The sequence below is a fragment of the Sitodiplosis mosellana genome, unplaced genomic scaffold (genome assembly GCF_009176505.1).
Source record: "Sitodiplosis mosellana isolate CC-2019 unplaced genomic scaffold, AAFC_SMos_1.0 Smas_scaffold_59, whole genome shotgun sequence".
NCBI lineage: Eukaryota > Metazoa > Arthropoda > Insecta > Diptera > Cecidomyiidae > Sitodiplosis > Sitodiplosis mosellana.
In genome coordinates this window covers 17,183-31,392 of record NW_022595301.1, presented here as the reverse complement: position 1 = coordinate 31,392, position 14,210 = coordinate 17,183, and the positions used below count along the sequence as shown (strand labels likewise).

Below are 14,210 nucleotides of genomic sequence, written 5' to 3'. Positions count from 1 at the left end.
TTTACGTTGCTTCCAGCTCAAAAAGTTACAACTTTAGAACATTTTAAAAACTGGTTTTTCTATAAACAAACCGCAAGAACATTATTAGTACAAGTTTGACTTATTTGACTCACGACATGTAATAACGAGGCAAATTCCCTTGAATCCTCTTGTTTTGATCCATGTTCATGTGGCATTCGTTGTAAAAGTTTTCCTGCTTTGTAGCGTAGAGCATTGTGAAAAATTGCAAAGTAGGACGCAATTCGCCAATGTAAGTTGTAGATTCTACGTATTGAAATCGTACCATCAGTCAGTACTCATTTGCTGTGTTCTTTACTTTATGTACAGAGTAAAATGTGCATTCAATACTAAGCTCTTATAAGAACCGTATACTGATACGACGCAAATATTAGTTTCGGAAAATCAAGTCTATCGAATATCATGTTTCAGACTGGAGCTTCCAGTACATTAAGTGATGGGCATTGTTTGATTTATCTCAAATTACGTATCAATTGCGTGGATGCGTATCCAATTGTCCAACCAAATGTCGTCTCGCTCACCGAAAGTGAGCATTGTGTGCGTTCTTTGCTTTGTATCGTAACAGCATTATTATTAATGGCTATTAGTTTTGCTCAAATTACGCGCTCAATAAATATTACATAATGAAGTCATTGGTCTGGTTTTGTCATTTATGCGCATAATTTGGAGCAGAAATTATGCGCATAAATGACCGAACCAAAGAAAAACGTGTCTCATTTTTCACGTGGAAAAAAATTGATTTAAAATTTTAATTGATTGGTCTGATTGACGGGAGTTAAGTGGTCAATTCAGGCGATTGGTTGTGATTTGTGTTGAGTAATCGAGATGATGAAGTGCAGACATCCCATAAATGGGACGCGAGCAGTTGTTCATGACGTCAAATAAACGACAGGCAAGAGATCCAATCATGTTACGAGAAAGGAAAAAAAAAGTCTCAATAAAACCCTGACAATTGTGTTGCATAAAGAAGAGCTCTTCTGAGAGTATATTTGTCATAATTTTGCCATCATCCGGAATGGATTCTGATTTCAATCATCTTCTGGATCGAATTTCTTGCACAGTTAGAGTTTCTCATGCAAAAACGATAGCAAAAAACTCCAATTGACAAGAGGACACATCATAAAACTGATGCCGACGATAAAGAAAAGTGAAACTGATGCCGACAGAGACAAATGTGCTTGCCATATTCAGCCGAAGTGACGTGCAAAAAAAAACCTCTCTCACACACAAAATGCCAATCATGCACGCGTCTTTTTTATGTTTGCCATGACATCGTTCATTGAAACGGTGTTGCTGTACAAAGGACGGTTTTTGTGTATATTCGGCAAAAGAGCGAAACATTAGATCGTCGAGCACAAAGCACATATTCGTGCGCATGATACAAGTACGTGCTCCCGAATGAACGTAACCACGAAATCAGATTACACCAACCCAATCCAAGTTTCTCATTCCTATTCCCACTCACACTTTCTTGTTGTCGCTCATGCTCTCAACTCTCGCTTGCTATCACTCACCTTTAATACAGTTTCTTACTCTTGGATTCAAGTGAGATACGTGCACGCTGACGCTTGTTGATGTTTCGTGCACTTGTTACACACATCAACACATCATCGTATCAAGCACACCATCAACACTTGCAGCACCTTCAATAAACCCATATATCGAATGACGTATGGCATACGATTTATTATAACCGTTCACATCAATGCTTTTGTTTGTGCGACACCGTTTATCGGATTGTTGCAAGAAAGTACCGGTGTCTCATGCATCGTTTTTAGACGATCTATACAAATTTGTTATGCTTTTTTTTACTATCAACATATGGTATGATAATTTGTTGAAAGCTTTTATGTGACGTGCATCGGTAGTTGCTGCGAGAAAAAAAAACACATCGTGCAAGATGATTTTTTATGTTCATTCGATTTAAACGCATTACGGCTGCTGAATAGCCGCTGCTCTAACCTTATAAACTATGAATATGAATTATACCTTGATATGGACGTGATGCTTTTGCTTCATCACAGTAAACACATCCGACGGATTATTGTTGTTGACTGTTTAGTAAACGCATTTATAGATAGAGCTATTTTAAACTTAAATGGATAATTTAGATTGAAATAATAAATGTTGGCAGAGTGGAATTGAACAAAATGACAAATACACGGCTGGAAGTCTTTAGAGAGCAACGTAAGGAATTTTTTTTTTTATGAAGACGATTTGGAAAGAAAATTATTCAGAAAATAGGTCATTTTTGACAAAATAAAGATAATTTTCGGTTATTTTTCTGCAAGGACGGTGAAATTTTCAGTGGAAAAATTAATCTTTCGGCGAAAAGACAGTTCTCAAAGAGAAAAAAGAGCATTTGACTTTGCTGAAAAGATCATTTCTCGAAGTGAAGACGATTTATTTTGCAGAAAACTGGAATTTTTCGTCTAAGAACAGGATTTTTTCAGCAAAAATCATGAGTTGTCTGCGTAAAAACGCAAATTTTCGAATGAAAAGAAAGAATTTTTCATAGCAAAAAGGAATAATTTCGATGTAAAAAACGTTTTTTTTCACATGAAAATGGATGCATTCTTCTTTAAAGAAATGAATTTTTTGACAAATAAGACAAATATTCAAGAAAAATCGTATAAAATGTAGAAAATTGTCGAAAAACCAAGTGCACCAAATAACGTGCTTGACTTAACCGAAAATCTACTGTTTGACTACAGTTAAAGCTACAATTTTCAATTCAATATCAATATTAGTGATTTTTTTCCTCCGAGAAAACGGTCACATAGACCACATTGTGCTGCTTGTTTTGCACTGCTGTTGCACCATTACGGTTAGGCTAATGAGACCTAAATTAACTCAGTGACTCAAACAACAACAACAACGACAAAAACCCATTGAAACTTCTATTCAAATCATTTGACTCGAATTTAAAAGGGCTGACGAACGGTAGACTGCTGCCTGTTGTGAACGTAAACGTCTGAATGCATGCTGTGCGCAGCATATGATTCTAAAACGATATAGAGACAAAAAAAAATGTAGCATTTTGCAATGTGAACATTTTGAGTGACACCCGAGTGTGACCCCACTACGTGCTTGAAGCATGTCCAAACACTGATTAGATGTAGGTTAACTGTAAGCAATGTACAATTTTATGAGGTGATTTAAAATTGGTGTCTGTGTAATCCGTTGCGTTCATTGTTCAAGTGTTCAATTTGAACGTTGATTTTGTTCAGCGCTCGTCGCACACATTTCATTAATGCGAATTTACAACGTGCGATTTGATTCGTTTCGCTTTGTTTCGTTTAGCGTTTTTTCTATCTGTTTTTTATTCTTGTTGGTATTTCTTTTCTATTCCTTTTTTTCCCTTGTTTTTGTTCCTTTTTTTTCGTTCGAAGCCATTTGTCACATGTTGATCTCTCTTTTATTTCAAAATGTTCGCTTTATTTTGCGACAATGTTCAACACAATTTCGTTGAAATTTTGTCACGAAAACCACAAGATCAAAGCTGTGAATTGTACTCGTTCTAAAAATAAATCGGAGTTACAAAAACATTAATGTCACTTTTGTTACAATGAAAAACCCACAATTTGTCTGAGCCACCTGTATAAGAAAGGTCGTCGAAACCACCATTGATTCAATTCAATTGACGTCAGGCAGATTAAATGGTGAAGTACCTTTCGATAATAATGCATATTGTTGCTTGAATCTAACCAATTTACATGCAGCCACGGCCAACACGATTCAGATTCACTGATTGAGATTTGTATTATGCACTCATCTCAAAGCCAAATCATGGTTCCGCCACACAGACAATAACTCTGAAATCACTATCAAGCAAATGAAATGGTTTCTATGTCTGGCTGGCAATTCACTGCACCATTGCAAAAATAGCAGAGAGACAATGGCAAAAATAGCTCAATTTAGTCTTGGTGAGACAGTCTTATCGAACACGCAAATGACAACGATGATTCATAGAAATTATCTCCTTCACGCAACAACCACACTGTTTTCGCTCATTGTTTTGTTGGTTTGAAGAAGAGACAAATGACAAACGGTTGAATGAGGTTCTAGAAATGTGGAGAGAGAGAGAGAGATGAGTGAGATGAGTGAAGAGAGTGAAGAGAAAAGACTGGAGACCGAATAGTGAAAAGAGAAGACTTACAACAAAGCAGACACATTGGATTCCGGCAATTCCATAAAGTGTACTACACGTTGTCACATTGTGTAGTTCAATTTACCACACGGTCAACTGAACAATAGACCAAGACTAGACTGATTTATTGCGCACGAGCTATGTTGTAGCAAACATAAAATCTGCATAAGAATTGTGGCTCGATGTCAAAGTTTTTCAAAGCTTCGATGTCAATAAATGGAAATATAGCCAAAGTAAAAGTTATATTTGGACTGAATAATTTAGTGCGTGCAGTGATTTTAGTAGTTTTCTACACTCAAACTAAGTTTGTGCCTCTACGCATGATCTTTATTACCACAATATTCGGTAATCAATCGACCCTAGCAACACAGTTATAACTTCATACTTTTAGAAAGTTCTATCGGACTATTCATATTTCTAGTGGTTCGGCAAAGGAGAGCGTCGGATTTAATTCAAATCATATGCATTAACTTAAGGCCTAAGCCGCTTGTCAAACCATTTCTATCGAACGAACAGAAAATGACCGTCTGCTCAGACTATGAACTTAATCACAAATTCATGAGCTTTACTTATTCAGTAGGTATAGCTGAATTAGTTTGGATTTCCAATAACTCATGAGAGATAAGACGAAAATGAAATTGAAACAGATTTTTCCTTGTGGTTTTTTTCTCTCATCTTGTGAGCGAGTGAGTGTGAAAGAATGTTGAAGGTTTGAACCTCCTCTGGAAGGTTTGTTCTCATCTTCGTTCTTGAAGCCATCTCCGTTCTTCATTTCATACCGACCTAAAAACATGCACCGAGCTGGGTTTATCAGGACTCACCCAATATGATGTTCCACCTGGAACTGAAAAAAATCCTATCATACGAGCTTTACGTGCAAAACAAAATTAGCTAAAGAAGCTAAAGTGTACCAAATATTCCACTCGGTAAAAGTAAGATTTGTAACAGCTGCCAAAGTGATTTGAAGCATTTGGTGCGTATAAATTTCTCCCTTCTGAATAAATCTAAGCAAAAACCATGGCAACATTTGCCGCTTTGCCAACAATTCTAATTGAGAACTTAACATTACTCCAATATGTGCTTTCAAATTCATCGTTGTTGTCTTGTTCATCGTTCTCTCGATTTTTTTTCATTATTTTTAGCGCCAGCAATAACATTTATATCTCTTGGCATTTATCTGTGACAATGATTCCAAGTCAAATTGAAATGCAACAATGTATCATCTTCGGAAAATAACGAATTTATTTCTTCTCTCAAGTGTTTGATGAAGTCAGTACATTTTAGCCGGATTTATCATTGTGCCAATGGTCGGAATGGCATTTCACTATGTACGAATCGCATATTGTACAAATTTATGATATACGACCGAAGATCCATTCAATCGAAAGATTTCGAAGATCGATAAAAATCAAAATGGATACAATTGCAACAATGCGGATTTTCCAATGGTATTTTCTTCTGCTCTTCATTCTTCAATAGTGTTTTCTTCATCTGTTCATGCTTCAAGGGTGAACAGATGAAGAAAACATTATTGAAGATGAGAATGAAACCAGAAATATTTCAGATGAATAGGAATAAAATATACGAAGAGAAGCGATAAAGTGAAAACCACTAGTGGTTCAATACTGCAGTTATTATGCTGAGAAGGCAGTATAAGCAGTTCTATGACTCAAGAGGAATATTTCACCGAGAAATTAACAGCCGATTCTGGTCGACTTCATCGAACTCGAAGAACCATAGGAATTTTATTGAGAACAAAGTCGGCATTTTATTGCGGATATGCTGTGTGGTTTTGTTCAACAGTGCTATATAACTCGGCCTCTTGCAAGCGAACGTGAGAGAGAGAGAGAGAGAGAGAGACTTTTCAAAGTCTCAAAAGTTTTCCATTATTCGTGTTTGCACATCATTTGCTGGCTTTAAAAGTACCAATTGCAATTGAAACTTTTCATATTGAAATGGCCGGCTTTTATGCCAAATTTAACCAAATGAAGGCAAACCATTCGAATTAAAGTCAAACCAAATGAATGGAGTGGAACCATTGGGGTTTGTCAGAAAGGAGGGTTTAACACGCTCCATATGAAACAGTTTCACACTGAATCGCATGGAAAATGTAATCAGACATGGAATGAAAGAGCCGTTTGAAAAACTCAAATTAGACCATTTAAACTGAAAGAACTTCATTACATTGAACTTTCACATTAGAAGGGGAGTTTGAACTAAAAATTCCTTCCGCGGCGAAAAATCCATGAATGGCAAATTATTTCGTGCATTTGAACACGCGCTGGAATGACAATTAACACATAATTTTCAAAGCAAAACATTTGAATAATTTACAAACGGCCAAATTGGGCACGAAAATGTGTGGAGAAAAATGGTTGCACACAAAGCCGACAATCTCTCCACCGTGGAAAAGTAACAAATTCTGAGCATATTCCCTGTTTTCCTGCTGTGTGCTTGCATTTTTTTTCTTTGCACGGTGCCCGCACTTTGTGAAAAGTGTTTTGTGTTAATTCCATATGCAGCTTTAATAGCTTTGAGCAGGACGGTTTTGGTTTCTCCTCACTCGCCCAAACAATGACCCGTTTTTTTAACGACACTCACTACATGTACAGGAAGTATGGTTATTATTTGTGACTGTGTTTATTTGCTGACCCGTTCTCTTGTCATGGATAGTTTTTTTTTGCAAACAGTTTCAAATCCGATTAAAAAGTTAAAGAGAATTGAACTGAAAAAAAAAGCCACGACCATTTACGACAATCAAAACTCCAATTGAATTTTCCACCATGTGGAATGTAATCATATCAAGCTTGTAGTCGTTCTCTTGCGCTCTCTCGCGTTTCCATCTTAAGCACCCAGCGAATGAGTGAAAAAGTGAACCAGTGAAATGTAATAAAAATAATGGGAAAAGAGAGCGAGAGAGAGAGATAGATAGGGAGAAATAGAAAGCGAGAGGGAGAAAGGGAAAGAGTGAAAAGAAAACTTTTTCTAACAATAGAAAAATAAGGTCATGTGTATACATAGCGTAGTGGATGTGTTTGTACATAAGACTTAGCGTGTTTTACTTCTTGTCACAGGAAATCAAAACGCATTCACCCTAAAATTTACAAACCGGAGAGCGTAGAAAAAAGCGCGCTGTGTGTGTATTTTTCTATCTCGGTTAAAAGCGAACGAATCGATGAAACGTATCATAGAAATAGAGCCATCAATTCGATTCAAGCTAATACATATTCATCAAAGGCAAATTATATCAACACAAAGTGAGAAGGAGGGGCGAGTGAGACACATAGTATGGTACTACCATACGTCATTGTGTACAGTACAACAGACTGCTGTCAGCAGTACAGCTGGTTCATGAAGGTGAATTGAAGAGATAAAACTTTCAAGAATTCGTTGGAATTTAGCACCTAAAATTTTCAAGAATTCATTGCAATGGAGCCCGTGTGAATGCCTGCAGTTGCATATTCCTGGAAGCATCGACGAAGCAGCTTCGTTCATTGAATAAACTTCAATCGCATTTCACCTTCTGCAGTAATGCGAGTTTATCAAGTATTCAAACTTGAATTCCAAGTAATAACCCACACCGACCCTCGAATCGCCTCGATTCAAAATTCAAATCACTTCTAATAATATTCGTTCTTGAACCATTACTTTCTAACGTCACACATGTTAAAGCCACAGCAAACACGATTTATGCATGCAACGCAACGCGCTCGCTGATTCTGTCCAATGCAAATATTTTATTACGGCAAATAAGTGATACAAATATTCATGCTTTAATTTTAAAATCAGCACCACCACCACCAACGGCAACGACTGCTTTTTTTTATTGTTTATATTGAATTAGCCCAGATTTTTGCAACAAACCATTAGATATACACCGTTGCAACACGCACGTATCAACACTTATTACTAAATTCAACGCGCAACTATTCGGTGACAATTATTAATGATTGGCGTTACTATGTTGCACACACAGTCTCTGGTAGATAGAAATGATTAAAAACGATCCAACTAATGATCATGATGATATCCGTACGATGTGATTCGAATATGAGAAGAAGAAAAAAAAAGATTACATTTAATTTGTTGACACAATAGCTGCAAATGATTGCGTGAATGATACAAATTATTAACTACAGGCTTATTTAGAACGTCGAAAGTCAAAACGGCTTGATTTTGGTTTTGAATTTTAAGGTCTGGTTTTGAGTTATTTCACCGAAAAATGAGTTTAATTGTGAATGAAAAAGATCGAAATTGAGTTCAAATATAAATAAATGGTTCGATGTATCTCGAACCGTTGGAATTTCCTTATTTGACGTAGGTCTTCTGAGACTTCTACTTCACTAAAACGTAAGTGTTGATGGAATTCCAGGCAAATAGTGTCAACCTCCAAACACCAACGTACAATTGTTTGTTGGTAGAGAATTAAGAAAAAATATGTCAATGATTTGATATTTGATTAATTTGTTCAAGATCATTTGGGCCTACAAAATCTGGTCTTTAAGAAAAGTTCGATTTTTTTTTTTCAAACTTTTAGACATTTTCAGTACTTTTCATTCAAAACATCAGTACCATTGAATTTTTTTTTAAAGGCCGGTCATTGTCATGAGTATTTCCCATTACCTCATCGAAATAGATAGGCAGAAAAGTGAAAAATTGAAATAAAAAGTGTGGGTATGTCACACATAAAGAACTAAAAATCGTCTAAAATTACATTTTTGTCTAAATTGAACTCGAATACATTGTATGCTCATAATAGTTTTTCTCACTAGATTTACCGCATAAGTGGGCACATTTGCGTCAAACTTAATTACAGGTTAAAGCACACTCCGCACGAAACTCAATTCTAATGAATAAATTACTCATTATTTGAATGGTGTCGACTGTAGGGAAAGACTGTGTGTAACGCACTTGTTATAATTTAACTCATTAAGAAATCGAGTGACCAATGTCATCATTGCGGTGAGCCAAATTCAAAATAGTAATCAGATTTAGATGAACGTAAGCGCGAACATTCTATTGCTGAAAGAAAACATATTTTTACGTCAGCTTCGATAATTCATCAAACTTTGACTTTGTGGAATTTTTTTTCGCTCGCCTTGATTTTTACCTCATTCGATTACATCATTGTTCCATCCAGAGTAAGTTGATATTGTTTTTTGTTGTCATTTTTTTAAACGGAATTTAATTTTTTTGTCTCTCTTTGTCTTTATTACTCTCTTGAGATAGCACTCCCAGGTTCTCTCGTTTATTATTTTTCATTCTCGGCGTTGCCTCGTACTCGTTCCGCACAGACACAGTGAACTGCAACTCGTTTGGTGGCACTTTGAAGTAGCTCGGATAATCCACTCAATTTACTCGGTTCATTCACGAGCGTATCGAAAGTGAGGCGAATGAATAGCAAAAACGGAGCGCCTAAAAACGTTGTACGTGTGTGTTCCACCGAAACAAAATAAAAACAATGAATGAAACGAGACGGTATGTAAAAAATGTTACCGCTCTTGTGCCCAAATATGTGCGACTACATAAACTCAACAATCGAACGAGAAAGCACTTTTGAATTATTAAAGAATTCGATGCAAAAGCAAATAAAATGTTAAACACGCACTCATAACGTAGAGATCAATAATAAATGACTCAGTGGTAGAGTGCCGTACCCAATTTTGATTAATATATTCATTTCGGCGCAGCGTTTATCAAGGCGAAAACAATGTTGGCTAGTCATTGAAAGAAATACCAAAATGAAATCACGTAAATGTAAACAATACATGCGTACTTGAATTGATTTCTTGATCAACTTCAATACCCATCCCAATTATTCAATGACTTTTCGCCGATATTGTTATATGGAACCGGATTTTGGGGAAAGCCGTATATCAAAATATACAAAAAAAAATTATTTTTTTTTCAGAAAATTGAGATTATGTCAGAGTGGAAGTGTTGAAAATTGTCTTTTACATCCGTTTCTAGTGTCCATTTTTTGATAGCACTTGAGATCAGATAAATGCCATCGGAATATATTTATTTTAATGACTTTCTTTCGGTGTGACGTTGATATTACTACTATTTTAATTGAAATTTCATTGGTTTGATCAACCCAACTTGGGTCGACCCAACTGGAAATTGATCACTTGAACCACATTAGCTTCTATTTTGAGCGATTGCATTTCGGTTGCCGAAAAAACACAGTCGTATCTCATCTGGAGGTTCAAGACTTGAGCTGGTTTTTCTAGAAGTTTCTCGACTTTTGATGAAGATGTTGCTTTTTCTCATGTGTGTTTCGAGGTGCTATAGCAAGAACATATTCTTACTGAGCATTTCTCAAGAAATTTTTTATTCGAAATACTTATTCTATTCATTTCACAAGCCAAATCTTCCGAGTTGAACGAAATTTGTTCTTCTAGTCGCAATTTTGTTGCAACAAAAAAAGAAACGAAGTAAAAATTCGACCCTAAACGAATCTCAATTGGTGCAAAAATACTTCATAGCAAAGAAATAAAATAAGAAGAAAAAAAACCAAAACTACTTACAAAATTTTCCGTTTCTTCATGTAAACTCCCGCTTATGAGTGTTTATATTGAGGTTTATATTGAGGATGTTGTTAGCGTCGTTGCGTTTGAAACTGCAGTTTTCATTACTCTTCGGCGGTAGCTTTAATTCATTACTTCTTTATTGTTCACTTTTGATTCACTTTATTCCCTTGATTCGTCAAAAAAAAGAAAGAAAAACACACTTTCAACTTAAAACACAGAGCTTGCCAACGATTGCACATAAACCAATATATGAAACACATGCACCGAGCAGCGAATCGAAACTTTTTTTGTTTGCAAAGTAGTTTTCGTTTGGGTAAAGTCGATTAAAGTAGTTTCTTATTTAAATAGTGTCTCAGCACTTGAACATTTGTTTATGTTCTCATTCAACGGTTCAAGCAAAACTTATCTCATCTCAACTCTTACATGGTTGAATCGCTGTCGCTGAAATTGTTTGTATTTCCACTTTTGAATGTTTCGCGCGCGATAACTGTTGGATTTTCATTGCGCGATTCATAAATTTGATGCCGTAACCTTAAAACACATACACAGAGTTTGAGTGAATAAAAAACCTAAGACTGCATTAGAACTCAATGAAAGATCAGCATCAGATTCTGACAAATTTTCGCATTTCAATTTTAAACTGTTGAACAAATGAGCGTTACAAAATATTTTATAGCGATCGAAAGAAAATCACCCGTCTGAAATTTATTCTGGTGTTGCAAATGAGCTATAGAACCTCAATGCGCTTCAGTTAGATCTGAATAGTTGAAATCGTTTTCTGTTCACATGATTTAACTCAATGTAAAAAATACCGTTTCATTGACTATTGAAAATAATAATTCGTAAAAAGATAGCCAATTGTCAATGAAAGAAAGAAGACTGTGACTGAGTAGACTGATGGTACGATTTTAATATACGTAGAGTCTACAGCGTTTAGTGATGAGTCACGTCCTTTTTTATATCTAGACAACAAAGCCAAAGTTCTTTGAGAAATACTGACCATCATGGTGGAAAAATGTCGTAAAAAATGCTTTGAGAATGATTTTGAATCGAAAACGAAGAGATTTATAGTCATTGGTGAAGGATTGACTCAGATATCTTACTTCATCTTCTTGTTTTGTGAACTTTTTTCGACTTTTTCAACTGAAACAAATAATTTTTGCAACGTTTTTTTTTTATGCATTAATCAAGAAATCGAATAAAACGTCGCAGTTTTGTACTGAAATGCGCGAGCAAATGATTTTAGATTCAGTAAATGAAATGAAATGGTCCAAAATTGCATAAAATGACCGTCTAAATTCAGAGAAAATGCATGAAAAAAGGACAAAACTGCCTGAAAATCGACAAAAACCGTAATGTTTGCTGGCACAATTCCAGGCGGGAGTATGAGTTAGGCGCAAACAGCGACAAAAACCATATCTAATAAAATGAGCAGTAGTCTCAATTAGCTCAAGCACAAGCTGCAATATTCTGTTATGAGCTTCGAAAATGAGAGAGGAAATGAGAGCGAGAGAGAAAGAAACAAAGAGAGAGAAAGAGCGAATGCATTGAGAACAAGAAGACAAGACAAGAAAACCTCCGAGAGTATGAATGCGTGCATTTGTCTTTTTTTTACCCAATATTTGAATCTATTGGACGTGTGCATTTATGTTCGATCAAAATGAAACGAGCAACGTTGAAAATTGCATTTCTCGTCTCGTTCTCATGCTCTCGCAAAGATGCAAAGACAGTGCGACGATTGGGATTGAACGATATGAGAAAAAAAAATCGAGTGACTTGTGTGTGCAACAGCAGTCGAGAACATGACAAGCGTGTAGAATAGGAGTGCAACAGCAGCAGCAGCAGCGTCTAAGCGACCGCGACAGCAGTACTCTCTGTTAGTGTATCAGTGTGGGTCGCAGTTAGTGGCTTGATGCAATGTGCAAGTTAAATAGAAACTAAGCACACACACACACACACCAAGCTCAAGATGCTTTGAGATAAAATGAACGAAACGGAACGAAATGGGGAACGAATGAAACAAAAATGCGACACACAACAAGAGAAATATATAAAAGAACACGCACAATAGTTGCTAAACCGAGCGAGCAAAGCTAAACTAGAAATGTAACGAAGAGAGACAGGGACGAAGAAACGGGGCCACACCATACAAGAATTAGTGCTTTTATGTGCTCGTTCGCACACACAAACACCGAAAACTTTTTATGCGAATCATCGACGTCGACGACGTCAAACGAAAAATCCTTGCTACAATCTCATGTTTTGTCAACATTTGCGAATTTTTTCAACACATCATATCTATACTTTTTACATACGCGCTACTTCGATTTGGTGCGTTGTTGTTTTTTTTGGGTTTTCTCTCTCGTTTGTTTCGTCGTGTGCGTCTAGCTCTCGCGCTTATTTGAAGATTTTTTTTGTGTATTTCATCGCATTTTTATTTCTTCTTTTTCCAGTTTTTGGCTGTTTTTGAATTTCGGTGGTGGTTTTATTCACGCAAACCATTTTCACCCACTGTTTGTAGCATCATTATCAACAGTAGCAGCAGCAACAGCCAAATGCGACGAAGCAGCCACCGATGCACCCAATGGCATCATAAAAACGCAAACAAACAATCTCAAGCCAAAATCAGCGAACAAATGAAAAACACTCGACACTATGGAATCTACGCTATTTTTCTATTCATTTGATGCAAATCGAATTCGAGCATTGCAACAAGCGAGACAAAGGGAAAAAAGAGAAGAAAAATTGCTAGCTTTCTTGCACGTACCATTTGTCATTCAAATGGTTATCTCTTCAGTACATTTTCAGTGCAGTGCTCGAGGTTGTTTCCAGCATATTCATTCAACATTTCGTCACTGCCATTGGAGGCGAGAGATAGAAAAAAGGATTCCGTTCAAAGTGTTTCCACATAACTGAAAATGCATATTCGACACCAAAACTGATCAACATCATAAAATGGTTAATTTCTTTTTATCTTTTCAACGGATATGTTTTCTCTGTTGCACAAAATGTGAATTATGCCATGGATTAAAAAAACAGACAAAAAAACAACATCTGTCTCATGAAAGTGAATTATTTCATGAATTTGTGCTCGTTTTGACTTTTTATTTTCAAATGCTTTGCAATGATTTCGCTTCAATTTATTTTTATTTGGCTTTTCAACGGAATCGATTTATTTTGTCTCAGTCGTGTTTTTCCTTCCAATGAAGTCTTTCTCTTTTTTTCTCGCAGAGTTCTCACTTTCATTATTCCACTGAAGTTTGTTCATAAATTCAAGTGATTCAACGCACATTTCACACAGAATAACTAATAAATTGATTTATGTTTCGAACGAACGAACGAACGAACGAGAAAAAATTGTAACGAGTATCTTTTCTTACTTTTGCCCTATTTATTTGTCGATCGGGCGGTTCAATGCTACAGCTTTCGCTGTTCGAACAAATGTGTAACGAGAAATCGTGTTGAATCCACACGTACGCGGCGCCGTTCAGTAGCACAACCGTTCTGGT

General features: G+C 36.1%; 1 protein-coding gene across 3 annotated transcripts in view; it reads right to left on the bottom strand.

Moving 5' to 3' along the window:
* Positions 1-14,210, bottom strand: part of LOC129570441 (follicle-stimulating hormone receptor-like) — a 50,835-nt gene extending 36,625 nt beyond the window's left edge. For 2 of the 3 annotated variants that reach the window (XM_055450039.1, XM_055450043.1), the window contains exons 1-2: positions 14,082-14,210; positions 10,699-10,867 (exon numbers count right to left, since the gene is read on the bottom strand). The gene's annotated coding sequence lies outside the window, so the exon portion shown is untranslated. The remainder of the gene's footprint in view (positions 1-10,698; positions 10,868-14,081) is intronic. The other variant, XM_055450040.1, reaches the window with a different exon arrangement.